Below are 16,083 nucleotides of genomic sequence, written 5' to 3' on the forward strand. Positions count from 1 at the left end.
CAGGGGCCTCCGAACCACGGAACGCTGTCGAACGTAGCATAATAAGTATCTTTTCGAGAGAGCGCCTATGAAAGGCAACCAGCGTTACAGCGTAGCATCGTTGTCGTCAATCTTCAGGGGCCTCCGAATCCACGGAACGTTGTCGAACCTAATATCGTTTCCGTACGTATAGAAGCCGAGCTCATGTAACTACGGCTTCTAAGAAATTAATTTCTTTTCGGGAGAGCGCCTACGGAAGGCAACCGGCGTTACAGCATGCAACGTTGCAGTCAATCAGGGGCCACCGAACCTCGGAACGCTGTCGAACGCAGTCTAAGTTTCTTTTCGAGAGAGCGCCTATGAAAGGCAACCAGAGTTACAGCGTAGGATCGTTGTAGTCAGTCTTCAGGGGCCTCCGAATCCACGGCTGTTTAATCCAAGCTCAAATTTGAATGAATCTAAATATGGCTTCCAAGGAATTAATTTCTTTTCGAGAGAGCGCCTACGGAAGGCAACCAGCGTTACAGCATGCAACGTTGCAGTCAATCAGGGGCCTCCGAACCACGGAAGGTTGTCGAGCGCAGTGTAAGTTTCTTTTCGAGAGAGCGCCTATGAAAGGCAACCAGCGTTACAGCGTAGCATCGTCGTAGTCAGTCTTCAGGAGCCCGGATTCGTCTGAAAAGTCTGGATGCGCCGTTTTGAAATTCATCTCCTAAATTATGGAAAATCGACGGCGTTGTCGCGTAACGGGAACGTTACGAGGACGCTCGTAACTCGCGGCCCGGTTGAATATATGTATGAATCCGTCGGCCGTGTCACCTTTATCACGTCGAAACTTTGCGCGGCCAGCGCCATCGCCATCGCGCATTCGAAAAAACGACGGGCCAACATTTTCGGAGCTGTCACACGGCTACAAACGTGTTCGGAACGGCGGCTCGTTGTGGACGCGAAAGACAAAAACAATTTAGAACGGAATTACGTTGTTTAATAGGTGAAAATACAAGGGCCGAGGGAAATATTTCCCGGCGAACATTTTTCTTGCGTAATTTCCGCGATGCTTCAAACGGCGACCGACGCGAATGTTTTCGTAGAGACCGTGTTTCTCATGTTTGTGGGAAAATGGAGCTTTTTATCCCGATCTCGTCCAAGTAAATTCGACACGAAACGATATTATGAAAATTTATTCGCGACATTTTTACGGGCGAATAATTTTCGGTAATTTTTATTCTGGTAGTCTGCCGCGCAAGAAGAGAGACACTGCGGCAATCTCGTTTTTATTTGAACATTCTCCTGCATCCTTTGTCGTGGATTCCCTCAATTCTCTCCGATCATTTCTGCTGCCGTTCATTAAAGCGAATTATGCGATTAAGCTGACAGCTCTTCCGCGGTGGCATATTTTTTCGAAAACAATTTGCAGAGGTAAACCGGAAATCTTTTCTCGTGTTCCTCGAAAAATATCAGCATCCTGCGGATTTTATGAAAGGTCGACTTTAACTTTTTATTTCACTGTTAATAATAGTAGTAGGAGCAAAATTTCAGAGATTTACAAGGTTGAGATTAAACTGAAACTGAATTTAAAAAAGGAACGAATTCTGGAACGGTCTCGCGATGGCGCTGTTCGGAATTCGCCCGAAGTCGGTCGACTCTCTCTCTCTCTCGAGGACTTCCGGTTCCGGTAGTAGTCCCACGCGTCGGTACGTGTGTTCTCGTCGATGGTGAACGACTTGTGCAATGGGCTCGTGTTCCGAGAATTCGATGGAGTTGCATCCGAGCGAGGCGCGCACCGGAAAAGCGGAAGATCGCGCGGAGGAAGCGAAAACGCGAGATCGAAGCGGAAGTGCACGGTCCCAGGGAAATTCCGGGATATCGAGCCGGCAGATAACCGCGATGGAACAGGTTAGCAAAAAAAAAAAAAAAGAAAGAATGAGCGGGGACATTGTCACGCGACAACTTCCGGTCGATAGCGATCGCGTGACAGCGTTCGGATCGCTCGGATTATTTTAATGTCATCGACCGCGACAGTCCGCTGGTTTATTTATTCGTCCTCACGCGACATTACCGTTGTTAGAAAAATTAATAATGGAACGTGAAGTGCGCGGCAGCGATTAGTAACGTTGAATTGTTGATCGAGCGATTGCGATATCATTATTTGTCGGCAAATAATTGAGAATTTATTTCCTTTTGTGATCCGCTGCCTCTTTTTCTGGTTCATCAGTAAACGATCAGGTTCGTCATCATGAATTTTAGAAATCGTAAAAATAATTGGTAGTTCTAAATAGAGGAAATTGTTGACATGATTAATGGCGTGGCTAGTTTATTTTCAACTTTTGCAACGCCTCCTTTAGTTGTTTTACGAGCTTCTGAGTTCGTGGAAAGGTTCCGAGCCTATTTGTTACTTCCGCTGCCGCCGCAGCAGCGCCATTTTGAATCTTCAGGGGCTCAGGAGAAATGATACACATAAATTATAAAGTTTCTCTTTTTGAGGATACGGGAAATGCATATGGCGCGCAAATAAAGATTTAGTACGCGTCACCGGTGACGTACAGTCTCGTTTACAAGTCCACCGGCCACCTGGTCATCCCAAGGAAAATATAAATTGTGATACAGCCGCGAGTATATTACGGAATTTCGTATCACTATTTGATTTCGTACGATATAATATACACCGCTCGACAACATTAACACAGAAAGTGTAGACTTACCTAATTCATATCAAAACGGGCGTGCAAGAAATTTTTTAAACCCCGTAGACTCATTTGGATGTGTAAATGTTCAAATGAAGATAAACAGTCTCAGTTTTTCTCTCGGTTTCATAGCGATAAACAGTCTGAAAAGGTCCGAGTCCAGGGGCGTGAAAGTGGGGAATATAAAACGAGCGGAGGTAGAATATTTTAAGATTTGCAGCAATTGCAAGAATCGGTGGTTAAACTTCACCTCGGGAAGCCAGAAATTTTCGACTTGTTTTAATGCAATCCTGTAAGTTTTGGCGAGAAAACACCGAAAATCCAGGATTCAATCCTAGGGGAGCACTCGAAAGTCGAGGATTCTTTGATCCCAAACCGCGTCGCTGCAACGCGACGCGACGCCGAGTATCGCAGACAGGAATTACGACCCGGAATTATATCAGCGCGGAATTGACGTAATTAAAATGCAAAGCGCATTTCCGCGAGAGTAAATGAGATACAAATAAACGATTACGAGGATGCGCGCCGGTAGAGAGGGCCGGAAGGGGTGGGGTGGGGGCGGAAGCTTTAGAGGAGAAAGAAAAAAAGGGAAAAGGGAATTGCATTTATCATTTGGCTGCCGCTGGCGTATATATAAATTCCCACGAGCTCCTCGCGGCAGCGCTGCCACCGTTAAGATATTAAAAAAAAAACCGTATGTTATGAATATTCATACGTTAATGCGGCACGCGTTACGGCGAGAGCGTTGTTTCCGACGGTTCCGCACAGACACACGCGCACGCACACACACCCTCGGAATCATTTCGGAGTCATAGGTCAATAAAGCGCAGGGAACAGGGAAGAACAATTACAGAAGCGCGATGTAAAAGCTGGAGGATTACATTTTAAACGTCTCGGAGATTCTCGTTTCCTCCAACTACTTCATTTTATTTAAGCAATCAGACGCTGCGTGTCGTAAAGATGATGTCCACGTAAGTCCTTTCGATTTTATTTCGCTGGATCTCCGAATCTCCGCTGTATCTGTAGTTTATGAAATTGTCGAACCGGGTAAAACTTTTAACGAGGGTTATATAAATTTCCCTTGAACCCTCGAATACTCCCGAGATATCGCGCGCCATTTTTACGGTGCTGTTGATTTAGATTACAGGGTGTCTTGCATGTCCTGGCTATCTTCATGGGTCGCGTAAACGAGGGCGCAACGAATCACGGTGACAAGCGTTTAGGGGATGATCTAACGTAACCGGCCGGCCGGGCCGTATGGGTAAATACCGCATTGTTCCGTATACCGGATAGAACGGTGAACGAAACGCTTTGCGGTGGTCATGCCGGCGGTGTGCACGCGCCCTAAATTCTCCCGGGTAGCCGTTTCGTTTATCAGGGGAGGGACGCGGGAAATTCGAGTCGAATGCGGCGGCTGCACACGAGAAACGTAATACGCCGGGCCGAGATAATCGCGATTCTGCGGGGCCACGATAACAGAAGTTCCGTTAATGCGGACGAAAACGCGCCGCGTCGCGGAGTTGTCCTGTATTTTTCGAAGATAGGGCCGCGGCTGTAATTTACGCGCCATTACGCGACCCGCCGCCCCCCCCCGTACCCGGCGCATCCGGTACGCCGCCCGGGCAGGAGACACCGACCCGTTCATGAATACGCTTTACGTACCCGACGACCCCGCAACTTGCTCGCGAATGCATTTTACATGGCCGGCGAACCGGCTAAAGGCTAAGGAATAACGCCCGGCCATTTTTGTTCTGCCCACTTGGAGAACGTGGCAACAGACTCGAGGATACGGTCACTTTTAGCGTCCTTTCGCTTATTATAAATTCCCGAGGGATTACGCTCCGAAATCCGATGTTCCATGGTTTAACTCTTCCACGATCTGGAGACGATTATCACATTGCAAGGTATTCTCAGAAGCCATTTTATTTTGAACAACTTTTAGGAATATTCTTTGGAAGATCCGGTGTAGCCAGGAAAATTATTACAGCAACAATTCGAACTCCACTCTACTCTGCGCCGCTTCCCTTTTAAGCACCTGCGAGCATCTTTCGCGTTCAGTCTTCGGGTAGAACCTATCTAGATTCTCTAGATCCTCTAGATCTAGATCTTCTCCTCGGAAAGAGGAGAGTTACTCTCGTCGGCACTGCACGTGGTACCAGCTGCAATCACCTGGAAGTACCACTCGATCTGCATGCATTTTAGTTCCACTTTGTTCTATTTTCTATATGAACACGTTTAACATTGTAATTTATTTGGTGAGAAATAAAGTACATTAGTTACAACAGTCAATGTGTTCCTCTTCTCCCACCCTGAACACGAAATTTCATGCCACCTCTTTTATTATCATGTTCTCCTAGTAAAAATCCGAAAATTGAGAAAAATTTCTCGAAAATTTCGAAAATCGAACTTTGTATTAGGAGAACATGATAGCAAAGGAGGTGACACGAAATTCAGTAGTTTAAGTCAACGACAAGCCGGACGGCCGAAAATTTTCGAAATTTCAGTAGTACAAGTCAACGACAAGCCAGACGATCGAAAAATTTTCCGACGATTTTCCGAAAAATTGAACTTTGTATTAGGAGAACATGATGCCGAAGGAGGTATCCTAATTTCAGTAGTACAAGTCAACGACAAGCCGGACGGCCGAAAATTTTCGAAATTTCAGTAGTACAAGTCAACGACAAGCCAGACGATCGAGAAATTTTCCGAAAATTTTCCGAAAAATTGAACTTTGTATTAGGAGAACATGATGTCGAAGGAGGTATCCGAATTTCAGTAGTACAAGTCAACGTCAGGCCAGACGCTCGAAAATTTTCGAAATTTCAGTAGTACAAGTCAACGACAAGCCAGACGATCGAGAAATTTTCCGAAAATTTTCCGAAAAATTGAACTTTGTATTAGGAGAACATGATGTCGAAGGAGGTATCCGAATTTCAGTAGTACAAGTCAACGTCAGGCCAGACGCTCGAAAATTTTCGAAATTTCAGTGGTGCAAGTCAACGACAAGCCAGACGGTCGAATTTTCGGAAAATTTTCGGAAAAATTGAACTTTGTATTAGGAGAACATGATATCAAAGGAGGTATCCGAATTTCAGTAGTACAAGTCAACGTCAGGCCAGACGCTCGAAAATTTTCGAAATTTCAGTGGTGCAAGTCAACGACAAGCCAGACGGTCGAATTTTCGGAAAATTTCGGAAAAATTGAACTTTTGTATTAGGAGAACATGATATCGAAGGAGGTGGCACGAAATTTTCAGTAGTACAAGTAAACGTCAAGTCAGACTGTCGAAATTTTCCGAAATTTTAGTTGTACAAGTCAACGGCAAAATTAGGCTCTCAATATTTTCCGAAAATTTTCCAAACTCGCATTTTCTATTAGGAGAATATGATATTGAAAGAGGTGGCAGGAAATTCAGTAGTTTTACTCGACGACAAGTGGGACGTTCGGGAAAAATTGAGGGTTCAATAATTAAATACGCAGATATATCTTTTCTTTGCAGTCTTTATTTATTTATTATCTGTATTATACATTTTTACAGAGTACGTCGTACAACAAATATGAAAAGTTATGTCTGTTCTCGTTGTTAAAAATACTACCGTGTGTTTATTGTACAAAGATTGAATTACATTTACTTCCAACAAGGCGCAGCGGTTCACATACTCGTTCACAGGCATTTACTCGTCCTAATTATGTATACAATTTCAAGCGTCACGTAGAAACGAATGCAAGGGCCATCGCAAAGGGATGCCGAAGCCAAAGGGAACCGGGATATAAATAAACAGGTGAAGCGTTAACAATTGTGCTAGTCACGGTACGTTTCAAAGCAATTTATATCCGAGTACATCGGGAAAGTTTCGCGAAACGAAAATTGGAGAGAAAAGTTTTGCTCGCGATAATAATTTAACAAGGTACCCTAAGTAACGCGAACAAGTTATGTGAACAAATGCTCAAGTCACTGTACACGTACCGAAGCAATTTTATTTCCGACACTCCGCATCAGGACGATTCTCTCTCTTTGTTTGTAAAATGAAAATTCAAGTGAAATGTTCTCGCTCGCGATAATAATCGAGCAGAGGGTACCCGAATTGAAGGGGGAACGTTGAAAAAGAATAGTTGGCAGGTGAAGCGAAATTCTCTTTGATTTCCGATTCTCTGAACGAATGTGCAAAATCTCCGCGCGAGTATCGATTCGCTCGAATAAAATAAGAACCGGCCAGATATACCGGGTAGGATTAATTCGCGGCTTGAATGGCATTAACAAGGAACGGCGGGGCGGGGGCGGGGGCGGGGGCGCGGTGTGTTCGCGCACTTGATATTTTCATTCCGCGGAAATTCGCGTTTCAGCCTCGTCGAAAATTCACTCTTCATTTCCGCGCGAAGTCGAAAACGTAAAAACTCACGGGTATCGTCGTATAAGGTATTGATCCGCGCGGTCGGAGGAACAACACCTTGGTACGCGGCTATTTATTAATTAATAATTAAAACTTCCTTGTCAATAGCGCCTCCTAGGCGAACCGGGAGTTGCTCCCCGACGCTGCCGCGGCTCCCAGACTTCGGATAACTGTGAATTAAACAAGGATGCTGCTCGCGTTCCATTAAATTCCGTGCATAATTCAGTGCGTTAGACTCTCCTTTCGCATCGGTGCTCCAAGAAACGTATCGCGCGGCTCCGGGGGGATCTCCTAAAGAACGTTAGACGAAGATAGAAAGTCTCCCCGAAGTTTTGGGAACCCGGTGTGCACTAACTTTCACCTCCCCACGAAAAATTCGCATTATATCTATTAAAGCGTGCGTAAAGCTGGCACGAATTTACAAGTTACCCCGAGCCCTTTATCGTCGTAACGTACCAGTCCTCGTCACCTGCGCCACCCACGCTCTCTACCTTACAACGTCTGTTCAGCCAGCTCCGTACAGGTTTCCAAACTTTCATGATGACTTTCACTACACTGAAGGGTCCGTCAGCGATCCGTAATAAGTTACAACAAAAATATTAGGCGAAAGGTTCACTATAACCCTTTGTACCGGTGCTTGTCAAATGTCAACGCATTTTAATTTCTATGCAATTTACTGAGGATCAAATTTGGTCGGATTCTCTTATATACAAGGCTCAGTGTTATAAATATTTCATTTTCCACATATTTTTAATACCAGCTTGTAGTACTAACAATTATACTGTAGCTATTTATGCGAAATAGAAATTGATTTCTTCTCTCAAGAGTTCCAATGAATTTTAACAAATTGTTTCAACGTTTCCAAAAGTTTTTATTTCGCTTATCCGTTCTTGTCACACATCCGTGAAATCCGCTGGACGGCTTGAACTGGCCAGTAGAAAATTAGAATTTGCACGAGGAAAGTTTACAGGTCCGTGTTAAAATGAACCCGCCATTCGAGGGGGTTAATCAGCATGTTAGCTGATCATTTCGGCTCACAACTTTTTAATTAGTTGTTTATGAACTTCCCGCTGCATGATATTTTAGTCTTATTTTTATCTAGAGCGCAAACCGGCAAAGTTTGTGATAGAACCGGTATAAGCCGGCCCATTTGCCAACGAAAAACTTCGCGGAACGTTATCAAAGGATTTTACTCCGAGGCCCGGGAAAATATAATCTCGACGATCGATTGGGGAGCGTTCTGCCCGATAAATACAGTACGCTCCATACTCCCTCGATTTTTGTCATGGTAAACAATAGCGCAACAACCGGGCGAACGCGGTGTTTCGGTCGATTTTGTTCCGCGAGTCGCTAGCGTTCTGTTTATCGATCACCTTTGATCTTTGATCTGCTTTCCGTTAGACATCGAGCACTGCAACGCATTTCACTTTTGTTGCATTATCAAACTCAACTCTCGAATGATGTAAAAATTCCGTAAAAATTAACAAAATCCAAACGTTCGAAATATTTTAATAAAACTTTCTATCTGCAATTGTCTCGCAACGCACCAGCGAAAAGGGGTACACGGAAAATTCAGCTGGGGTCTCGAAAGACCCCAGGGTCTTAAATTTGTTTAAGGGCTTACATATCGAGGTTGCGACAACTGCAGTTTCTCGTCGAAGGATGTACTTAATAAATTGTTAAAAACCGTAGAGTGCGAATGCGACAGAATGGCGTACACGTGTTCGCGCGAACTTTGATAACTACTTTCATGTCGTCCGTCCGGCACGGAGTAGTGGACCGACCGGTAGACAATGAAAATTAGCAATTAATCCGGAAGCGCTCGCGACATTTAGTCAGGCGCGTTTGAACGTTCCTGTTTCAAAAATTAATTACAAAGTTTAATGGTGGCACGGGGACGCTGAAGGCGCCTCATAAATATTGAAAGTGATTGTAAATTACAACATAATTTGCCGGGGTAAACATTGACGATGAACGAGAGGCTCTCGCACCCCGGTTACAACCGCTCCTTCTGTTTACTGTCGCGTCGCTCGTATAAGGGTGACACAATTGTTCGTCCAGATTTAAAACTTTATTATTGCGTCGATATACACGTGTGCAGCGCGCGAACCGTTGACGGAACAGTGTTTGGATTTACATTCGTAGCGAACGTTTAGCTATAAATACGCAGTGCCGCCTTTAGAGGTTGCGGGGCCCGGGGAAATCCCGACAAAGAAATCCCCTTATACGGGGAGATTTTTTAAAATTCTATTTCCTGAACAGGGTGCTCCTGTGGGGTGGTAAGTGCCCTCAATTTATAATGTTTCGAAATGCTCAACCAACTCACGCTCAAAGAAAATGCAAAATAAAACGTTTTGAAAATTCAAAAGCAGAATATCCTCTTAGCAATTCTTTGTTACGAGGCACACGAATCGAGCTGAGCCGGAACAATGTTAAAGGGATCGGGGACCGGATGTTAACACCGGCAATCGCGCGTAATCTTCGGCAAAGCTTCGCTACGCGCGTCACAAATGTTGTACCATCGCCACTATCGAAAAAAAAAAAGAGAATGACAGGGGGAGGACGCGCGGTATTTTTCTATCGCGGCATTACCAAACGATCCCCGGGGATCGCGCAAATTTTTTTCCTTTTTTTTTTCGTTCATTCGCGAGGAGAAACCGTACAAAATCTGCTCGCGTGTCACCGGTTGCCGACCTCGGCTACGCTCTGTCGTGTTCCGACGTATTAACCCCGAAACACATTCGCAATTGTGTTTGAACGCGCGATTATCAAATAAAATTCGCGACAGCACGGACGATGCTTCAGCCCGTCTCTAACCGGACACAATTTCAACGAAATATTTACCGCCGGGCAAAGGAGTATAATAACTTTTCAGCAAACGGGGGATCATTGTTCTCGCCCCGTTTCCATTACGTCGCAGCGGAAAAGGCTGATCCTCGTTAATGAAAACTGTAGAACGTAATGGATCGGCAATTAATTGAAGGGAACCCAACGCGTATTGTCGTTTCGCGAACACTTTCTCTGTTAATGGTTCGGGAGCGGGCACGCGACGGGAATAATGAGAAATATTATTACCTTTTAATGGAAACGTGGCTGCCACGTGACTATTTCGTCCAACGAAACGAAGTTTTGAAGTCAAAGAACGGTTCACCCCGAAAAGAAATTACCAGGAATGCTAGGAGATTTTTCGGGATAACTTTAGAATTATTTCGACGATCGAGGTCTGTAATTAAAGCTGAAAGATTGCACCTTGTGATAGAATGACCCGAAATCAGGTCGAAGAGATGGAAAAGCTGGACTCGCGACTTTTGGAAAAGTGAATTTTTACGAGGTGGTGGCGCCGAAGTGGATAAAATATATTAACCGCGCTTAAAAACATCGATTCCCGGCCGTGAATTATCGATCGAGCGAACCGATTAATTGCGTTCGACGGAATCACGGCCGTGTTCGAATATAAATCGAGCAATCCGAAGGATTACCGAAATGAGTCCGGCTCAGCTTCCAAACAATTTCCGGGACCGGTTTTCGTGCGCGTTCGTAGAACGGTGTCGTAATTTTCGAGCTAATAATTAATCGACCTCCTCCCCCACCCATTCTCCTGCGTTACATCGCATTTATTCATTTTTCCGTAGGTACGCGGACGGGGTGGATGACCGCGTTTTTTCGTAAAGTCGCACACGAACACCGTCCAGATTTTCTGGAAAGATATTTAACGTTATTCGTAACGATCGATCCCGTGCGCCGATAAATAATCGCGTTAATAATCGCGTAATCGTCGCTCGTGACGGCCGGGGGTTCGCGTGGCCGAGAAATTAATGCGAAAGAACCGGACGCGCGCGCGTCGCGTGTCCGAGGCATCGACGAGCAATCTTCGATGTTGACTTCGCTCGGGAAAAATGTTCGAAACGGAGCAATAAAACCGCGCACGAAACCCTGACGGTGTTTATCGACGGTTCACCGGCTTAACCAGGTCACGTTGAACGTGAACTTTCTCACCTGCATATCTCGGGACCTTTGCCGACCCCCACGGAGCCTCCACAGGGCCCGCGAAAGACAACAGAAAGCGACGAGTGAACCCCAGAGTCCCCGGAAAGCAATAAATAACTTCTGAACATAATTTTTGACGGATTCCCTCAAACCCTTAACACTGAACCTACCACCGCCGGTCAAAATGACCGTTCCATATTTTTTACTTTACAATTACTGAAATTGTAAAGATGCTTTCGTGGGAAATCATTAAATAAATATATTTAGGAGAGCATAAATAAATTCAATCTCGTCATTTTTATAAGACAACGTGTATTAGTTACTTTTAAGGGTCGGTAGGTTAAATATGTCTCGGTGTTAAATAATCGGTTGCTCTATAATTCTTTCCGTATTTGTAACAATTTTTCTCTAGTTTTCCATGAACCATATACGCTACTTTTACTGCCAATTGTTCCAAAAAGTCCACGCACGTTCCCTACAGATCCAGCAGGGATCTACCCCCGAGGAAACCACAAAATCGCAAGCTTCAAAGCCCTCGGATACCCTTGGAAAGTGCTCGATGACTATTGTAGTCCTTCGGGACCCTCTTCCAAAGTCAGATCGAGGAGGATGGTCATCTTCTAGCATGAAAATTTAACCGTAAAATCGGCGGCTTCGAGCGAGTAGTTCGAGCGTAACCCTTCCCATTCAAGTTTAACGTACACGCACACACCGGAGAGGATAACTTGCGAAGGGCTTCCGCAAAGCGAACAAGTGCAAGCTATTTGATCATCTCAATTATGTTAGCAAACTCTGGCCGAGGAAAGTTGGCGGAACCCTCGCGCTGACACGTACGCGTCGGCCACGCGTGGCATTAATCTTCCTTGCCCCAGGATCGGCCGCGGCGCGTCCAGTCTCCCCGGTGATTGCCGACTCCCAGCGAATATTTTATCTGTCGGTCCACCCCCGCAATTTTTCCTTCTCGCCATAATTAACCGTCCCTCTTCGGACCATCAAAGATTTCCGGCGGCGATATCGCCGGGAAATGAAGTCCCTTATCTTTTTTGCCTCCGGTTTTACGGGACCGTCGCAGGGGTGGCAACTTAACGCCGAGATAGCGGCGAACACCACCCCCGCGAACTCTCTCGTTCTTCTTTTCGTCGGCCGGGCAGAAACTTCCGAATGCGAATGGTTCGCGAATCAATTCTCGTTTCGCGCGTTGTGATTCGCTCTCGCATCTGTCCAGGTGGGGGGAGGGGGGGGGGACCGGTTGGAAATAACCGGAAACGACGGCCGATCGAACGGATGATGATGGGCCGGCGTTTCCGAGCCCCCGTAATACAACTCCGGTCCAGTCTATTTCACGACGTAACACGTAATCTTCTGGCGGGCAGACCCGTCGACCGATGCGCGCCCGACATTATCTTCCAGCGGGATCCAGCGGACTGATGGCTTCATTACTTTCGCCAGCCGAAATTCCGCGAAACCTGCCCCCTCTCCCTCCTCGCTCGAATAGATTACACGGGGGCTCCCGATATTGTTCGACCGGATCGATTCACGGCTCTCATTTAATGATCGACCCGACCCGACCCGACCCGGCCCGGCCCGGCACGTTTTACCCCGTTCCACGCGCACAAATCCGATCGGATGAAATAACGGTAAGCAGCGGTCGGGATTAATTAAAAAGTTAATCCGGTTGCTCGTTGCCCGCGTAAATTCCCGCGGTTGGGAAAAAATAATTTTCGTGGACGCGCGCAGGGCCGGCGCGGCGCGGCGCGGCGATGCGCTCGATCCCGCGCGTCATCTGCGTCGCTTGCGGTTCGAGAGCCGGGGATCGTCGATTCGCTAAATTGTGGTTAGACGTCGGCCCGGGTTTCGCTGTATCGAATGTTCTCGTTCCCCTCGTTTTCGACATTTTTCGCGGGCTGTTGCGCCCCGTATTAACGACGATACTAGTAGAAGTACAGTTTTTCGTGTGTTCACCGGCGCCATTTTTAACACGTTGAACGCCGCGTCAGCCGTATGCGGCTGACGGAATTATTCGTGCAGGTCTTAAAATGAATTTTTACGTTGATATATTTCATTGCACTAAACTTGATTAGGATCTGTAACATGCAAGAAAGTTGGAGGATTACTCAGCATCGTACATTTAATTGTTTGCAATTTTTATTTCATTAAATAACTCACCTTGATTTTATGGAATTTTTGGGGTTTCTAGTTTGGCGTTCAAAGTGTTAAACCTTAATTGAATGCAACGCGCGCTGCGCATTATTGCAGAGCCCGTTTGCTGGACCGAAATTCTATTGCTCCAAAATCATAGGTATTGTTATTTAAATAAATTGATTCTTAGTGATTTAACGGTAACGTGAAATTCAGTTTAACCTTCTATTCTTCCATTTTTAGAGTCCTTGCCGTTTAATGTCTCGAGGGTCCACTGAAATTTTCTAGTTTCTTTCTAGGGAGTTTCTTTCTAGTTCACTGGAAGCGTCTAGTCTCTTTTAAGGACTCCGAAGTCTACTGGAAGGTTCTAATGTCTCCCTAGGGAATCTGAAGTTTGCTGGACGCTCCTAATGCCTTCCTAGGGACTCTGAGAACCCAGGAAAGCTACAAATATTTTTTTCTAATTTCCAATAACTTCCTAAGGACTCTAGGATTCACTAGAAAACCTGGTGTCTTTCTAGGGACTCTTTCTGTCTACCGGGCAGGTTCTAACAATTTTCTAGCGACTCGATTCACCGACTATTCAACCAAATACTTAATCTTGTAAAATATATCTAAAAATTTAGTATTTAAAGAGCTTCCTTCAAAAAGATAAATTCCTAATTTCTGTACCCTTTCGACACACGGAGACATGCAACGAACCGGTCCCGTCCAAGGTCACGCAAATCCTCGTAAACTCGCATAAAATCGCGTTCGATTCCATCATCGGCCGTGCTCTCGCGGCGAACAAAGAGTAAGGTCTGCCGGCAACAATCAATGTCGCAGTAATTATTTACCGATAACAAGCTATTATTTCGAGCGACACTCGTCCGTGTAATTATTTCGCGGGCTAACGACTATTTTGCAGAGAAACGTGCCGGGCATTGTTCCTCCGTCGATCTCCGTCTCTAATTAATGTCGTTCGTTAAGTCTCCCTCCGGGGCCCGTGGCCTTGTTTCACGTGTCAGCCACGACGCCGGACTCGATCGTGATCGCGCGATCGCACGATTATCATCGCGGGCGCCTCTCGCGTGCCCGACGACCGATGTTTTACCAATTATCACGCCGCTGGAGTGGACTTACGTAAAATTAACGAGTCGATGAGCCAACGAGCACCCCACCCCCACCCACCGGGGACGACGCGAGAATTTCTTCTCGTTAAATCTCGCGATTCTTAACGCGACACATTTAATCACCAGTCGCTAACGATCATCGAGCCCCGGACGCGTCGGATGATCTCGCCCTTGCAAATTGTAGATCTCAGCGGGTTCTCGATCTACCGTGAAGTCAATTGTATCGCGCGCATGTTATTTTCAGCTGCGACTTGAGACTAGGCTGACGGGACCTGGAAAAACGAAGGATTACTGTTAACACAGAGATTTCTCTATATATGTCGTCAAAGCCTGGATGATAAACGTCGCGGAATTATCCCCACTATCGGGGGACATATCCCGTGGGAGGCTAGGACGCTCGAGAGGACCGAGGAGTGTCTCCTGTACGATACACGACGCTGGCAAGACCCGTGACATATATCGAGAATTGACTGAGATTCACTGAGATTTGGATACCGGTGTTGCACTGATAAGAGTATATCGAAATGTGCGAGTAACGTAACCGATCAGAAGCATAAATCTTTGTAGATAAAGTCTGTTATGTAAATCTGATGCGTTGCGTTTAAGAAAGTTTGGTATGCGGACACAGGCTTGTTGCGCAAGCTAATAGTGTCGTTCGATGGCCGAGCTATAGAGTCCCCATCGGATCCGGAGTTAATGGCCAAACGAATTTACAACCACGATATGCGGGGCTACACGGGGGCAGGAAGGAAGGAAGGACGGAAACGAGGCAGGGTCAGTGCCATTTCCGGAACGAATATACGAGGGGCCGGCGCAGTGTATGCCGTTGATAATTGTCGCTCTTACGCGGCCTGCAAAACGCGGACCGGCCGTTCGCGGTACGATTAATTTATTCGGCCAGAGGAAACCGGTGCTCTGCTCTGCTCTGCTCCAATGAAAAATAATGTCTCTTGTCCCTCTAACTTTATTTTAAAGGACACTCGAGATTCCGAGTCTCCTTAATAAAGGAAAATCGCCGAGCCAACCTGTGTTCCTTTTGCGGCGAATATTTCACCTGCAGGACCCTCGGGGAAAAACCGAATAGAATCCGAGCCGGTCTCGATATTCATGGGGATATGTCCGCGAGTCGCTGATCAATAAATGTCACGCGTTTACGACCGAGCGGAATCGGCGAAACAGTCGAAACGAATTTAACGAAGCTGCTATATCGTCTTGGATGACAGCGGCGAAGAATCGTATTTTTGCCGGACTGTGTTACACGGAATTTTATCAATTTTCTCTCGATTTTAATCGGAACCCGACAGAATTTAAACTGACGTTTAAAGCGTTCTGTAGTAATATTTTTCGTCGATCGTCGATCGCGTTCACGATAATGAGAAATTTTGTTGCCGGTCGGAGCAGCGCTATCGAGTCGAGTGGATTAGAAAAGTCAAACGTGACAGCCGCGCCCCGGCAACAGTCGAGCGCGCGTTAATGATTTTATTCGTTGTTATGAGTGTCACTGTGCAATTTCCATCGTCATCCGTCGGACCCTCCACCGCGGCAGAAAATTCGATGAATTTCCTCGGGGGGCGGAACACGGCGAACCCGAGTAATTTTGATAATCGTTTAAAATAATGACGTTAATTCGCGATCGGGCCGAATGCAACGGATCGCGTGCTCCGCGAAAATCCGCCTACGATTAAACCGGAATTATTTTGTACACAGAAACGTTCCTGTTTTCACGGGCCGACGCGTCGCGTTTATTCGGAAAACGGGAAAACATTCGGGACACCTTCGACAATAAACGAC

Source organism: Halictus rubicundus, chromosome 18 (genome assembly GCF_050948215.1).
Source record: "Halictus rubicundus isolate RS-2024b chromosome 18, iyHalRubi1_principal, whole genome shotgun sequence".
NCBI classification, from domain to species: domain Eukaryota; kingdom Metazoa; phylum Arthropoda; class Insecta; order Hymenoptera; family Halictidae; genus Halictus; species Halictus rubicundus.